The sequence below is a fragment of the Columba livia genome, chromosome 4 (assembly GCF_036013475.1).
Source record: "Columba livia isolate bColLiv1 breed racing homer chromosome 4, bColLiv1.pat.W.v2, whole genome shotgun sequence".
Classification (NCBI taxonomy): Eukaryota; Metazoa; Chordata; class Aves; order Columbiformes; family Columbidae; genus Columba; species Columba livia.
In genome coordinates, this window is record NC_088605.1 from 14785495 (window position 1) to 14802953 (window position 17459).

Below are 17459 nucleotides of genomic sequence, written 5' to 3' on the forward strand. Positions count from 1 at the left end.
AAGAAAAGACTGACAAAGTGTTAATTGATATGTCAAGCTAGTGGTGTCAGTCCGTTGCATGGAGGAAGAGAAATTAGTCAGTGTAAATTGCGTAGTGACCATCAAAACATGCCAAAAGCAATTTCACATTCCTCAAAGAAGTTGACAGATAAGATATAAGAACAAATTACAGGGGGAAAAAAAAAAAGTAAATATATCGTATCTGATTGACTACTTGCTCCAGGTAGCCAGTAATGGTTCACCTGATGATACCTTTTAAAGTCTATTATAAGAAAAAATATTTGCAGCACCTGTGTACCACAAAAATCCTCAATTCAATCTGTGAAGTTTTCACAGCTTCTCTTTAGAGAAAAGCAATAAAATCTGCAATGTCTGATCCATATCTGTTGACACTGAATGACTGGTGAGTAGCTGAAGTGAGATAAAAAATGTGTGTATGAATCTGAGTTCAGCAGAAGCTTGGGACTCCTGGTTGTCTGTAAAAACAAATATAGAATTTTTGAATACTAACCTTACTTTTTACTTTTTTGTAAAGTATATTACAAAAAAATTGATGATAGAATTTTTGCTTAGCTTGCATTTTAAAGGGACTTTTGTGCCTTTATTGACTGAACTCTGGAAAAAACCACAACCTCTACCTTGGGTCTGAACAGTCAGATCACTGCCATGAAACTACAGTGGATCATTCCAGCCAGTGAGAGAGAAAAGAAACCTTTCATGTGCCTTTGGTCACATGGTTTACTGTAGAATCAAAATGAAGAATTAAACATATATATTCTTGTTGTTGTTTTTGTAAATTGTATCTTTTTTGGATCATAGATTTTTGAGAACTTATCATATTTTTTCTAAACTTGAAACCAATCTTTTTCACTGTCTTAAAATTGGTGCGCAAATTCTCATTTTTGGATGCTAATGTGAGAAGTTATATGTTATTTTGTCCACTAGAGGGTACCAAACATATTTCGAATCTTATAGTAGGAAATCAGGTCAAATTAATGTTGCCATATTTTCAGAGAATACCAGTGCCTATGTTTTATATAATAGTTTGTTAAAATGAAATCAAAATTTTAATTTTTGGGAAAAAATAACTTCCTCCAGCTATACAAATTCCTAGATATATTTTTCCTGATGGACTATTTCTACAAAATTTTGACTCCTCTTAGTGTTATAATGAGAGAGAGGCCATGTTGGACTGAAATATTGAATGATGTTTCTTGTCACATGGGATTTCTCCTCCTTCTGACTTGGAGATGAAAGTAAGGTCCAGTTTTGGACTTAATCTCCAAAGACTCATGGTGTATGAATTAATCTTAAATATCCCGAGCCTGAACTTGCAGAAGTTTTATTTCAATATCTCATATGTGGTGATTGCTAAGAGGAAAAAACAAACAAACAAACAAGTCTCAAGTTGTTGCCCAGAAAAACACATTGGATTTTATATTAGTTCTATATGTAACAGTTTTATTGCTGCATAGCTCAATTTTAAGGTGTTTGCCTTTGTTTTTAAAAGAGGGAATTGAAAAGGCTCTTTCCCTCAAACTCAAAGTGTTTAATAGGCTTTTTCTCAATCCAGGATAATTACCAGTGCTGTTTTTCAGCACTGCTGAAGCAAAATCTGTCCTTCCTGTGAGACTTAAAAGTGGACAAGTTATAAACAGAAATGCTTTCAAAATTGATTGTTCTTGCTTTTTTGAAGCATGTTGTGTTGAAATAAGATTAAAGAAATTCAAGCAGGCACTGAAATACACCTCCTCTAACATTTATTTAGTTACTACTACAATCAACCAAGGAAAGGAGTGAATTTATCAATAACTCAAAATCTTTCGTAAGGTGAAGGTTGAGGAGATGGATGTGTTTTCTTGTTCATCCAGAAGGCAGCCAGCATGATGCAGAAGCTGGTGAATGGGAGTGTAATTCTTCAGTATATATTATCACAAGGTTTGTGGTCTGAGTGGTCCCTTGTGGCTATAGTATGTACTATATGTGATACATGATAATGACTACATATTTTGCATTGACCTAGGGAAACTTGTTTGTGGGATCCCAGAGAATAAATCACACATTCCACACATTCTGTTTGGAAAAAAATCAAAACCAAAAACACAACAATGAAGCAAACCCAAACAGGCTTATTTGGAAATAGTTAATTCTTCTTTCTTACATGCAGAAATTCACAGCTGACTTCTGCAAAGTTTTGCTCATAGTGTTTACTATAATAAACCAATTTTAGATGTTTTTTCTGATTTGCATATGTTAAAAGTGGTTGAACTGGAGAATGCCCATCAACTGACCCTCTAGATTCTGTCAATTCTCCAGAACAGATGCACTTCTAAAAAATAGATCCCGTTGAATTATTTTTATATTTCTTTTTCTCTGGGTTTTACTGTCCTTAACAGTGTCTTAGAAAACCTGGCTCTTTGGAGTAGAAGCAATAATGAATTTATAGCAGTTTTTCTTTTGCTTCTGCCTTCATTAGCTAAGATTGCTTCATACTGCTTAGAAGACAGATGCTGAGACAAATCACTCTACAAATATAAAGAAATTAAGAAAGAATCTCAACTGTTAAACTTCATGTGAAACTCCTTTAAAAACAAGCTCACAGTAAATGGCAAGTTTAGCTCAGATGAGGCTGGCAGAAAATTCCTGTTGAGTTTAAGATATACAAGTGTTTCAAGTACTTTCTTGCCTAAGAAGTTAATGAAAGAGTCACTCTTACTACTACTTTCAGAGTCCACTACTACTAAGGAAACAGCAGCTGAACAACATCCTGGACATATCTCCCTCTCTTTTAAACTTGCAGTGTCATGAATAATGTACATGCACAGAAGAAAAATGTATTTTGCTCTTCTTAAGTTAGAAAGAAATTGCTTACTTTGCTCCTGGTGAATGTCATTATATGCTCTCATTGCTAAACAACTTGTCTGAATTGACCTTCAGTAATTCAATATACCTCAGTGCAATACATTATCACGCTGCATTCAGATTATCATCCAAAACACACATACTAGAAAATAAGCTTGTCATCTGCATTATCATATTATAGCAATTAGTCTTACAATGAGGGTTTATTTTGAGTGTATCATTTTTGTCAATGAACAGAGCCATGTATTCCTTACTGGATGATCAATGACAAAAGATCTAATCCATGGTGACTAAAAAGCAACAGGTAGGTTGTCTTTAGCTTTGTGAGTACTGGATTAAGCTTTACAGGTTTTATTGCATAAAGTCCTAGAACTGTTAATTCTTGAAATTCACTAGGTCCCTGGCAAGCATTGCTGAGTTTTATGTTTGTGATCCAATAATCTTTATTCAGGGCTTATATTCATGAAATCAAAGACTGAGTGAAACCCCAGATCACATGTTTCAGTCCACTTATTGTCATGTCGTTTATCCAGAAGCACTTTTGAGACAATTTTAAAATGGGTTCGGTGTCGGCTTAATTGCTACTTTCCAAAACCTTCGTAGTTAAAGATGCAAAATGTTGCTTTTGTGGCTTTTTAACTCTTTGTTAGGTCTCTAAAATAAGAAAGATGTTTCTAAAATTAAAAAAAAATAGATAAGAGCTATCAGGTATTCTTGAAGATTTTTTACACATAGATATTTTATGTCTGTTTTATGCTGACATGCCTATGCACACATTTTGATGTTCTACTTTCTGAGCATAATGAAGGCATCTGAGATCCAAATTATTCCCTGTAAATATATTGCACTCCATCCCTTCTGGCTACTTGTTAGTGCTCATGTTCAAAGAAGATCACATGCCACTGCAATCAAAAATATTAAGTTCCTGGTCTTGAGTAGCACTCATTTAGGCATATTGCTAGAATATGACAAATGCATTCTTTTAGTATCTATGTTAGTTGTATTTACTTATTTTTCCAAGATCTGTTAGTCATACTTTGGTTGCTAAATGTATGTCCACTATGTAAATGTGTACGTATATACACAGGAAGGGCAGTCCAAAAATTCCTCTTAACTTAGTTCTTAACAACAAATAGTTTCTTTCCTCCTTTCTAGGACAAAAATCACAACTACTCAGTAACGTTCAGTTCTGCTGCATGTTTATTGATTTGTTGGCCAAGTCTCAGTGCTACTGATCTGATACTCACTTCCTGGAAGGAGCAAATCTGCTTTTTATCTAAGCACTCTGCCCTTTCACGGATATGCCTGGAATTTCTGCTTTATGCTTTGCTAAACTCCACCCAAACTTTCTTTCCTTTCAGGAAGGGTCCTGAAGGGTGTATCCTGTGAGTTTTCCTGATATCTGGCATGGAGCCAGCATAATATTGTTTTTTACAAATCCATCTAATTTCACCTTCAGCATTTTGTTCTTTTTCCCATTAGCTTCTTCCTGTTGATTGAAGCATTAAGTAATATGGCAGAGGGGGCTGACTGTTCATTCAGACAGAATTGTGTAGGAAATTCCTGCAGTATGGCAAACTTTTTTCTACCTTAAACCCTGAATCTCATGTATTGATTTAAATCATAATATGACTTTTTTTTTTTTTTTTTTTCCCTACCAAATTCAAGTATTCTTTCTCACGTTAAGCTGCAGTAGATGAACCTTGGCTGGATACCAGGTGCCTGTCAAGCTGGTCTCACACTCCCCCTCTTCAGAAGGACAGGGGGAGAAAACCTCATGGGCTGAGATAAGTATGGGGAGATTGCTCACTAGTTACCATCATGGGCAAAACAGACTCAACTTTGGGAAGATTAATTTAATTTATTGCCAATTAAAAATGGAAGGCGAACTAAACCCACCTTCTCTCAACCTCTTCCTACTCTGTTTTTCTCAGTCTCCTTTTCTCCTTCATTTGTGACTTCTCTACCACCCCCTTTTGGAGCAGTGCAGGGAGGTTGGGGAACTGGGGTTGCAGCTAGTTCATAACACCTTGTCACTGGCACTCCTTCCTCCTCACACTCTTCCCCTGCTCCAGTGTGGGGTTCCTCCCACAGGACACAGTCCTTCATAAAATGCTCCAACATGGGTCCTTCCCATGGACTTGCAGTCCTTCAAGAACTGTTCCAGCATGGGTCCCTTCCATGGGCTACAGTCCTTTAGGAATAGACTTCTCTAGTATAGGTTGCCCATGGGCCAAAGGTCCTACTGGAAGACTTTGTCCAGTGTGAACTCCTCTGCACATGTTGTAGCTCCCTTCAGGGCATCTCTGTCTCCTGAGGCATGGGGTCCTCCATGAAGTGCAGTGTGGATATCTGCTCCACCGCAGTCCTCCATGGCGTGCAGGGGGGCAAACTGTGTCACCATGGTCTTTACCGTGGGCTGCCAGGGAATCTCTGCTCCGGTTTCTGGAGCACCTCCTCCTCTTCCTTCTTCACTGGCCTTGGTGTTTGTGGAGCTGTTTCTTTCACATTTTTCTTACTCCTCTCACAGCTGCTGCACAGCATGTTTTGCCCTTTCTTAAATCTGTTTTCACAGAGTCTTCACCAGTGTTGCTGATGGGCTCAGATTTGACCTCTGATGGATCCATCTTGGATCCATCTGGAGTTGAATCTGTCCAACACGAGGGCAACCCCTGATCTCTTCTCATAGAGGCTACCTATGCGGCTCCCCCACTACCAAAACCTTGCCGTGTAAACACAATACATCAATTCGTGCCCTCTTTTACTAACTCATACCATATTCACCTCAAAATATATATATATGCCACTCACATGTATATGCAATTTCTAATTCATATATACTATTATAATTCTCCGAAAGGCTGGGTTTCTTCAGGCAGCTTATAACCTGGGGACTGTTTTAAGCTTCCTGGGCTTGCTTAATTGCTTTCATTTGGGACATAAATAATCCAAGTATCAGGTAATTTTACTCTATTGTACTTTAATTATTCTTTTCTCATAGTTCTTTCTATTCTTCCCCATCTTATCCCAACCCGTTTCATCTTGTCCCATCTGATGCTTGCCCTATAGGTTTCTGCTGTGTATTCTTAGTTTCATCTCAGACACTTTCATTCCTCTTGAGCCTTCTGTCTTTCACTGCTGAACTTTGCTTTCTCTGAGTCTCACAAGATCTTCCCATCACTTACCTCCTTTGTTGTAACCCTGAGTTCCACCTGGCACTCTGATATATTCCTATAAATAAAACAGTGCTTAGCCAAATAGATATAGGCGACAGAATAAACATGATGATTCCTGGATAATAAACTTCCTCTTTATTTATTTTTTTTTCTTCTAGTTATAGCTTGTATATATTCCCTCTATTTTGTTTAATTTAAATTGCTAGAGAAAGGTTGATTATTTCTATAGAGAAAAAGAGCACTTGACACATTTATGTCCCAGCTCTTATTATTACTTATGTAAAATAAATGTATCTGATATAAAAGAAGTGGGAGAGATTCCAGTCCAGTTGCAACATGTTTCCTTGGTGGTAACTGATGCCAGACAGTTTGGGTTTTTTATATTTTTGTACTTTCTGGGTTTTATGTTTTACTATCTTGTTCATTAAGAATGTTTGAGCAGAGCAAAACAAATTTCGCAATATGTAATCTTCCAAATCTGCTGTCTTTGTTTTAACAGAACATTCTTCCAAATTAAAAATATCCTGACTGGTGTATGTCCATTATCCATGAGATAAGTCTATTCCTTAACTGATCTCATACACAGAGTATGTGCAAATAGTACTTGCATGGCTTAATATGTTTTTGTTTAGAGTGGGGTTTAAGATTTAGAGTTTCTCTTCATTTCATAATAAGGAAAAGTGAGTTTGTTTATATGTCTGATTATAAACAAATAGGGAGTTATCCTCAACACCATTTTCATGGGACTTCTTTCATAAGCTGCCCATTAACTCAGAGGCTGTATAAGAGTATAATGCCAGAACATGGAAATAATTCAGCAAATTAAACTTTTACCAGTGAAATGGCTCTTCCTCATTTACATTTAATGCATAGAAGTGCAGAAAACCAACATGTTACAACTAATTATTAAGAGAAGATAAATGGTCTGAATGTGGGAACAACCACAGCAGAGAAGTAATAGTCAAATGCTTTGGAAGAGTTAATAAGCATTCTTTATTTTTTCAAAATTCTGTGTATGTCTCAAGACATGAGTTTCACAAAAGGTGCTAAGTGCTTTAAGTGCATTAAAATATTCTAATGGAGACAGTGAACTGTGAAAGAAAAGTTTTCTCTGAAATGAATGAAATATAAGTGTGTTAAATTTCACTGATATTTGAGAAACCTCATCAAAAACAGCTGTTACTTAAAGCTGCATCAGCTTAAACTGGATACTGGTTTTAACCCTCTCCCACTCTGCATTTTTCTAATAATTGATTTCTCTAAGTATTGATTTCTGTGTGTAGGAACTCCATAATATATGACATTACTATACACTATTACATTTTTTGAAATGTGTGGGTGTTTTATCATTTATAGCTTGCAAAGCACAATCTGTACATGCAGAGAACTCTTTGGTCAAATGCGTTGGCACTGATTGTGTCTTAGAAGTTTGAGTGCTTAACCCCTTACTAAAGGTCATTTAACAGAATCCCCACTTACTCTCCTAATGGAAATGAGAAAATAACGTTTTTCTCTTTTTGTTACCTGGTGTGACAGGAGATGCAATATGTCCTCTCCTAATTTCTTTTTTAGTGATTGGGACAATGTATTTTTGCTGCTGACATGTTCATAGGTCTGCTATAAGGAAATCAGTGAGCTAGGTTTCATGAAGCACAGTCATCAGTATCAAGGCAGGAGACCAACGAGGTCAGTCCCTGAGGAAGACAAGCTAAAACAAGATAGTCCATAAAATGAGATGTAGGGCATATCTGACATGTTCTGCACATAGTTTCTTCCCTTCCCAGAGAGATAAATTACATATCTTTATCTATACTTTTCTAAGGTTGCATTACTAGTACTTTCTTCTCTGAATGTTGATTTCTTCATCCTTTTCTTCCTATCCTGTTCTACCTTTCAGAAAATCCGCAGTGTGTATCAGTGAATGGATTATCCAGGTTTTTATGTTCATGGACATGTCTGTGTCCTGCAGGTTTCATTCAGCTACATTTTGCAAGCGGCTTCTGCTTCTTAGCGTTCCACGGTGCAAGCTCTGTCTCAACAACATTGTTTTTCTACCGTCTACATTATCCTTCCCTTCTATTCTACTTGCCCAACTCTTTTCTTTTTGAAACTGTATTCTCTCATCATCAGTTCTACTGTTAGTAAGGCAGCTAAAATAATGGCCTTAGATTTTTGTTTGTTTGTTTGTTTGTCCTTGTTTCCGTTTGCCCCTCTGCAAAAGACAGTGTTTCTGATATACCACCAAAACTACTGTTGCATTTCAGGAGGAGGGGAACGTCGCCTGATGCAGCTGCTGCCTTCAAGTCTCTTCAGATTAAATCACATTAATTTACTGCAGGATCATTATAAGGCCATTCATGGATGCTTGTGTACTCAGAAATCACATTTACCGGCTAAGTGAATGGATGAATGAAGAGGAAATTACAACTTTCTTCTCTGAAATCATAGGCCTCTTCCACTTGAACAACAAGAGAATTTCTCCTAGCTGAGGGCCATTAGAAGGCATACATTGTAGCTCCACATCATTTTTATAATGACATCAAACCATGTAAAATACACTGATTTGAAATTTTATTAAAAATCTAGTCCTTGGAAGAGATTCCTATGGAAAATTACAAACAGCATGAGGTTATCACAAAGAAGAGGAGGTACAGTGAACAGCAGCAACAAACAACGGACGTTAGAGAGGAAGGATTGAAGGAAGATTAAAAGAGCCAAATATATGCTATTTCAGTAGAAAGAGATTGCAGGATTGCATGATAGTTCTCTACAGTTATCTGAAGGGCACCAGGAGTAGAAAATGATTTCTGTGCAGTACAGAGGGAGTAAATATGGGAGCAGTTAGATAAAAAAAAAAAAAAATCCAACACCACCAACATGTAGTTTAAATATTGTGAACATTTTTCTAGCAGCAAAATATCCAATACAATGTCTCAAATGAGATATATACTGTGCAAAAAAGTTCAGGAAACATCTGTTTTCTACTCATAATTATATTTTATTCAGTAATTTTCAGGAAACATTTAAATGTTTTCAAAATGGTTATGTAGGACTAAGAAAGCAAAGCTGTATAAAGCACCAAAAATAGTAGAGGTAGATAGCATACTGTCAGTGTGCTAGGTGATATGGTTCAATAAATCTATTCCACTATTGATTTTCATTGGGCTATGATTTATTAAGAAATTTGAGTTGTTTTTTTACTTCTGAAGTCTAATTTTACTTCAGTGGGAAGCCAGATGAATTAAGAGTTTCACTGGTTTTTTGACTGTGTTTGGAAACAAATAACAAATTGATGATGAGAAAAACATGGTGATGCTTGGATAAACTCTGTGAAATACATATACATATATCATCCTGTTTTCCTTTCTGGTCAGTCAGAAGAACCTGAAGCAACCAGAAGTCCCATTGTTTCTGTGCAGTAACTCCAGGCCAGGGAGTGCTTAGCTCTTGAAGGAACACTTCACAGAAGGTTTGAGTTGTCTGCAGGTGTCCCCAGGAACCAGCTACCTGGTGGAAACATGTGAAATAATTGATCAAATGTTATAAATAAATATATAAGATGGTTAATAAAGTATTTTTTTTTTAAGAAAGACTTTCTTTCATTATCTATACCTGACGATATACTAACTACATTTACTTAAGCAGGGTTACTGCCTACCATCATAGAAGCATAGAATAGTTTGGATTGCAAGAGGCCTCCAGAGGTCATCCAATCCAACCCCCTTGCAATAAGCAGAGGCATCTTCAACTAGATCCTGTTTCTCAGAGCCCCATCCAGCCTGTCCTTGAATGTTTCCAGGGATGGGGCATTTACCACCTCTCTGAGAAACCTGTTCCAGTGTCTCACCATTTTCATCATAAAAAGTCCTTCCTCATGTTCAATCTAAATCCACTCTCAGTTTAAAACCATTACCGCAGTCCTACTGCAACAGGCCCTTGTAAAAAGTCTGTCCCCATCTTTATTATAAGTCCCCTTTAAGTACTGAAAGGCCACAATAAGATCTCCCCAGAGCCTTCTCTTCTCCAGGCTGAACCCCAATGCTCTCAGAGTGTAGCACTGCAGCACCAGCTGTGGAACAGCAAGGAGATGTCTCTTAAGTTAGATGTAAAACCCACCAGACATAGGTAATTAATTTCACAGAAATATTGTTAAGGAAGCTACTGGAGAAGGAAATTTCTTTTTATATGTATGAGTAGCTTTGTTATAAATCCTATAAGGATTCTTGAGATTCATTAGGAGAGAGGATCTGTAGATCTTTTTAAAGACCATCTGTTTTGGTTCTGAGATCATCACCTTGTCAGGTTTTGAGGAATACTGCATTCAGTAGAAAATAACAAATACAGTATTAAAATTCGCAGGATGTGTTTTTCTGATTAATAATGCAGATGCCTTACTTTCCTCATTTTAAAATCTGTTTCAGGAAACAATTGAAGCCTTTCATTCCATTTTGAAGATTTTTGTTTCTTTGAAGAATGCTGTCTTGAAACCAGGAATAGTTTTTCTGCAGAAATAAGCTCTGGTTAATTTTTTTCTCCAAATCAGGGATCCACCCCCCTTTACCCCCAATTTGATTTACTATTTGTCTCTTTAGAATTCTGACTTGAACACCTTACAAAACAACATTTACAGAACTGTCGTTACCTTGTGATTTGTACAATGTAGGTTATGTGATATGTGCAAAATACATTGACATTATTTGTGTTGTGTTTTTTTTTCAAACTGCAGAAACAAAAGACCGATGTTATTGCAACACATTACTGAAACAATTATATTTTGTTGCTATTTATTCTTATTCAGGCAGAATAAACATAAAACTTTGAAACTTTACAAGTCAAAATACACTTTAAATGTAACAGTTCAACATTTGAGTCATGCAAAGAAATCTTGGAGGGGCAGTAGGGGATCTCAGCTCATGGTTTGCATATGGGCACAACACATTTCTCATTAATGTTAATTGGATTTATAAGCCTGCATCAAAGGAAGCATATAGGCTTAAAAGTAACACTCAGTTATGCTCAGATCTCACTCCTCCTTTGGCATTTTGCACATTTTTCTGGAGTTTTTATCAAACTCTGTTTTGAACTAAATATAAGTTTACTGTGGAGCATAATGGTGCATGGTTTAATCACTTTATCAAGGTCAGTATAACTTGTTTGCTTACATAGAGACACTTGTTCTTTCCTAACCATATTCTGTACTCTCTGTTGCGATTCACCTGCAGGCATTTTTCTGAATTGCATTAAGAAACAAAAAGATTTCTGTGCATTTGCCCCGAAACCACTGTCACTCTAGTTTGATCAGAAGCAAAGGGAAACAGGTGGCTTCCTCAGCATCTTATAGATCACCATCCCATCCCCTTCACCCTTCTTTCAAAACCAGAGATTGAGGAAAAGATTTTTGTGCTTAGTTCTTATAACACAATAACACAGTTGTTCTAACACCTGTCTTCAAACAAATGGTATAAAACAGGAATGCATCTGATTGAGGGTATGGTCGGGGCTCCGTTTCCTAATTTATAATTACATGAGCACATTGATAGTCTGCAGTAGCCAGGATCATATCAGTATTTATATTGATATTCACTTATACTCCTTAGGCAAAAAGAAACCCATTGTTATCCTGATCCCAGGAGGACAATGAAATGATGGCACCCGCTGGTGCTCCCTGTAGTTGAACATCAGCAAACTGCTTCCCACAAGCACTCAGTTGCACCATGCAAAAGAGAATTCTTCACTGGAAACTGCTGACCCACAGCTGTAATTACAGATTTGCAACATTGGACAGTCCCAAAGGGAAGGCTACAGCCCTTATGTGCCCAGTTATCCGGTAAGAGTCTACTCACAAGGCAGACTGTGGAGGTGGCAGTTCCAGTTGTATTGTGTAGGTAACACATTTTACACAAGGGATTAAGATTTAATGCAGAACAAAAACTGAGACAAAAAAATCACAGTAGAGCAAGGTGCACTGTCTATGGTTTTTGGATTGCAAATCAGTTTTAATTATAAACCCTCTTGACAACACCCAAAAGCTTACTAAAATCTCCTTAGATACAAATACATTTCATAGCATCATTGAACTTCTGTAAAACGGACCTGGGAGTATATGCTGAATTCTTCTGCAACACTCCTCACACCTTCATAAACTTGAAATTACTAGGCAAATTTTTCCTCTCACATAATTCTGGCTCTTTAGATCCTTTTGTACATGATCTCCTACCATTCTGTTGAAATGAGGAGAAACTTTCCCCTCCACAGTGAGTCAATATCTTCCCCACTAAGCAGTTACATTGGTGGTCTAGTTGGGGCTTCTAAGGCTTTCTAAGTCTTTTAAGCAATGTGAAACCTTTCTGATTTATTTATCTAAAATACAAACTGATCTTCTAATGTGTTTTTTGCAAAATATTGTCTTGAACTACAGACATATGTCCAAATAGATTAAGTAATACACCGTATTTGTGGTAGAATGCAGCACAATTGTGTAAGTAGACATGTTCAAAACTGATGCTGCACCATACATTACTCTATTCCTATGTTGGTGAATAGCAAAAGGGTCAGACTTTTTTCCTTTCAGCTGTAGACCTACTTTTCATTAATGTATGTTTTCAGCATGTATGAAATGTAGTCAAATCAAGGACTAAATACAAAGCCACATTTATTTGATTCAGCCAACATTCTTTATATACCATAATCAAATTAATACCTGTTATACTTCTTTCCAGCAATCCTGCAAATTGCTAAGCACCATAGGTTCTCTTATTTCAGTAACAACTTACCCTTGAATCTTTGATTGCTTTGGGTCTGAGCCCTCATAATAGCTTGTGTTTTAAGAGCCAAGTTAGTACGACCACAGATAAAATTCCCAGTTAGGGTTTGGACAGTCTTCTTGGCAAACTTCAGTGTCAGTAGAATTGATAATTCTCAAATCTTGTTGGCTTAGATGTTCGATTGCCAGGAAGGTTTCTATGGAATCCAGGAAAGTTTCTATGGAATTTATTTATTTATTTATTTATTCTGAGTTGGTGGAGCTTTATATCCTAGTCCCAGCATTTTTAAAATTACCTTTCTCTCTCATCCTTCCCTTAGAATTTTATTTAAGTTTGCCTTTTTTTTTTTTTTTTTTTCCCCCACTTACATTTTAAAAAGAAGCACAATTTAGAATCTGAGCAAAACAGGTTTCACAATTATGACCAGAAGGTGGGGATGAGGTAGGATAGGGTCCTTTTTATAAAGGCAAAGCACAACATTGAAGTGAAGATGGCACAGATGTGCACCTCAAGATCAAAAAGGAAGAAATATAATGGGAAGAGGAGAGTTGTTGGGTTTATGTCCATGAAGAATTCTTCCCAAGGTGCAGTGGTGTATCTGTGGTAGGTTTGCCGATATTTGTTCTGACAGATTTAGAGATATTTATGCAGGTGAGCATCTGTAGATAAAAGATCCAGCAGGCAGCTGTGAGGTGAAACAAGGTGGTGAGATGCTACTATCATAGTTACATAGTTAACATAATAAGAAATAACATAGAGAGTGAACCGAGTTTTTCTGATATTAGGCAGCAGGTTCTCCCCTTCCTTCACAGGATATGATTAGATTTAGTTCCAAAATGCCCCAGTTTTTACAGTAGTCTACAAAACAACCATTGGCAAGATTCTGCCCATCTGTACAGAAGATAACTATGGCAAAATGGGTTTTCTTTTTTAAGCATATTATTAATTTTATTGGTGAAATGCTAAAAAGTCAAATTTATGAAATATCATCCCAATATTAGATTCAGTTAGACATTATGTTGCTTTTATTTTTAGTTGGTGTAAGATTAATAATATCATATCTCTCTCTTGATATGATCACCTGGTTTGTCTTGTAGGGAGGGAGAATCTTTTAAACCACAGAGCAATTAAAGTTCATTCAGCTTCTTGCTGTTTTTAAGGATGATGGAAACTTACATATAATTTCATCACATACTTCTGCAGTTGACAGTACCTTCATTTCTCTGACCTTCATTTTACTGACATTACCTCATCATAAATCCATTTTGCTGTTTGATATGGTTGGTTGAATTACAGATTCTTGCTGTAGCTACAGTCTGATTTCAGGCAAGACTGTGGTTAGCCTAGTTGCCATCACTGGGCATCTCTGTCTCACAGGTGGTTGTCACAATAAATACAGAATGATTGAATAGGTTATTTAAAGTTTACAGTCCATTTTATATGCACTGACCTATCATACAATAATAACAACATAATAAAATGTACTACAAGTTGAGCTTTAGGCTTGTGTCCGCATCATGATATTATTTAATAATATCAAATGTGAACACATGCAAATGCTGTAAGAATGTGACCTACAAGTCTAATTAAAAAAAATCTCTCCATGACTGGGTGCTTTGCTTCTGTGATTGCTGTACTTTCTGGAGTACACATACTGATTGAGGTGGGGGGGAGGGGGCTGATGGCATCACAACATGCCATTCATCACAAGTCTGTTGCTGATGTCACTAACATTACATACACTTCAGCTTATTTTTGTCAGTGTGACTAAATCTATTCCCATTTTACATCAATACGAATCATGTCAGAGTTGGTTTCCACACTGCTAACGTTCACCACATGAAAAACATGTTTCCAGGACGTTGTAGTTGCCATAATGGTTACCATTAATTCTATGAAATCTACCTTAGTCATGATCTAGCGACTCCAGAATTATCTTTTCTGTGAAAGAGAAAAGCAAGACTTGCTGAGCTAAGGTATGTTTAGCTTTTCTCATCTTGATAGCCATTTGCAAGTTGAAGGAATTTTGGTGCTATCCTGGATTAATTTTTTTTTCAGAGATTAAAAAGGAAAATATTTGTTCAACACATCTAAAGACTTTTTTTTTTTTTTTTTTCCAAATGTTTCTACATCTGTTTTCCTGGAATTCAGACTGGAGTGAACAAGTTTCTTCAAACTCACAAGCTCCATGCCATTTCACTCTATGGGCTAGAGAAATCAAACAAGCCAACAGCAAGCTCAAGAAACATCAACAAGCCAAAGGGAAATTCATACCTCATGCATATTAGAATGTCAAGCTCTGAAACTCCTTTCCATTTCATCACCAATCAGTGGCACCTTTGAGATTCAGAGAGAGGCTGAACCAGCCATTGGACACACCAGAGGCCTTTGAAGCAGACTCTGGCAATTGAGTGGCGATGAGAATTGAAATCTCCCTCAAAACAAGGATGGAATTGAGATGCACTTGATATTCAAGAGAGAGAAAGCTGTCTATTATTCCTTACAGCATTACAAGTATTGAGTAGATAGCACAAAAATTTCATTGACTAAGACTGCTGCTTAGATGCTTTGGAGGATGTAAAGTATTCAAGGAGTAAATTCCAACAACTGTTACTTAGAGTACATAGTGACCACGGATATTTTGCACCCTATCATTGATAAATCTGCTCCTTCATGCATCTCTGGAAAAAAAAGCTTTGGTTGAAGAAAAATTTTTAAGAAAATAATTCTAAATTAATTAATTACTTTTAAATTAATTATTTTTTGACCAAAACAGCATAGGTTCTAAACTGTAAGTCATCAGGGAGTTGCATCACATGGTGTGCATGTTGCCTATATATTTAAGTACAGTGACGAATCTGAATGAACTCTGCAGGTGATCCTAAATATCTTGAAAATATCTAGGCTGAGAATCTAACATACTAAAATGAATTCCTTCATAACAATGGGCTATATAATGTATGTCCAGGTTTTGATGGATCTGAATCAATGTCTAACTTTCACTTTTTCTATTTTTCATCCATTTCTGTGGTTTCCTGGATCAGAGGTAAACTGATGTATTAGTCCAGCTTTCCCATTCTGTACACTTTAGATATACTTTTAGAAAACTTTCCTTGAGTATCATCGAGGATGACAAATTCTCTTTGGATTTTTTAAATAATCATTTACATTTCAAGAGCCTTTAAATATGTTGAGTAGGATTTTATGGCACAATTTCAAAAATAATGACATAGTTACTACCTTTTATTAAATTCTGTAGCTTTTTGGAATGATTTCTAATAAGTCTTTTAGAGTCATGAGTTTTCTTCTGATTTTCTTCATCTTCTGTATTCCTGGTTTGAGAATCATTTAGCCTATGACTTTGGAGATTTAAATTCTTCTCCCTGCATCACAAATTTCTGTCAGTATGACTTGGAAAAGACTGTTTTTTTGAGTTCTTTCCCAGAAAAAATAATTATGTCACTATTACTCCATTTCATAGGCTTATTATCAGCGTATACTCATTTTGCGCATTCATTCAGACACCTTGTTGTAGAGACGGTGTGATTATTTAAGACTGAAAATGCTTGTCTCTGTTCAAAGTACAATAACTAACTGTGCACATGAAAGCATTTCTTATTGGAGGACTGTATGTACTTACCCAGATATTGCAGGATGACTTTGGCATGCCAGGAGACACCCTTATTCCTGCTCTTGATCTCATCATTTCTTCTCAGAGGCATCCAAACTGGAGGACTTCTGTTTGTAGCATTTACACTGTTTTGGCATGTAGGACCTGCAGAGTCAGACTAAAATCCTACCGAACGAGTCATTAAAGACACAGCTATTGGAAAATAATATCCTGAGATTGTTTGGGCCTTACCTTCTAATTATCTAGTACTTTTTATAGAGCCTGTATAAATGTTCAGTTAGAGTTTTTAAGTCCTATGATATGTTTACAAAGAAGAGTTGAATTGAGATGTTTTGAACTTTTAAAAATAGATTGTTTTAGCTAGTGAACTATACATTTTACAGAGTCTTTGGTCACAAGGTCTAAAAGCCTTATTGGCTAGTGGTATTATCATAGAAAGATTTTATGTGCTGAAAACCTGCCCATGTGTAGATGATCCTTTACTTTAAAGGCCCCTTAATTGCACAAAGTTGAAACACCTGAGAAAGTGCTGCTAGGAAATGCAGAAAGCCTTTTGTTGGTCATTTGTTGTTGCTGCTTTTTCATTAAATTATTTTTTATAATGGCTAATGCATATGATTCTCACAGACTACTCACAAGAGATTTTTATGCATTCGTAAGAACATGACTGAAATAGCACGATCTCATTTTAAACATGCTTGGTGGGCACATTTGAAGCCAGGTATTATACTCACAATACAATTTATACTGATCTTGTAGAGAAAAAACAAAACAAACAAGCTTCAAAATTATTTACTAAACTTTTCTTCTGTTCTATTCAACACCTGTTCAATAGTCAAAAATATGTTCTCCTAACTATGGAGCATTTTGAATATATACATTTTCCTCAATTCCATACTAAGTCAAACCCAAGAACATCTGAGCTTCTTTACCGGATATATTTTATTCACATACTACTACCGTAACCTGCAGCTGGGGTATAGGAACACAGGTGGAAGTTCTTACCCAGTCAGAGGAGGGACTTGA

The 17459-nt window shown here is 36.4% G+C and overlaps 1 long non-coding RNA gene across 1 annotated transcript; it reads right to left on the bottom strand.

Annotated features, from left to right (window-relative positions):
* Positions 1 to 10853: 10853 nt before the first annotated feature.
* Positions 10854 to 17148, bottom strand: LOC135579462 (uncharacterized). Its single transcript, XR_010472611.1, has 3 exons — positions 16665 to 17148; positions 16443 to 16590; positions 10854 to 13487 (listed from the first exon to the last, which is right to left on the bottom strand). It is a non-coding gene; the product is annotated as an uncharacterized LOC135579462 (long non-coding RNA).
* Between the last annotated feature and the right edge of the window lie 311 nt (positions 17149 to 17459).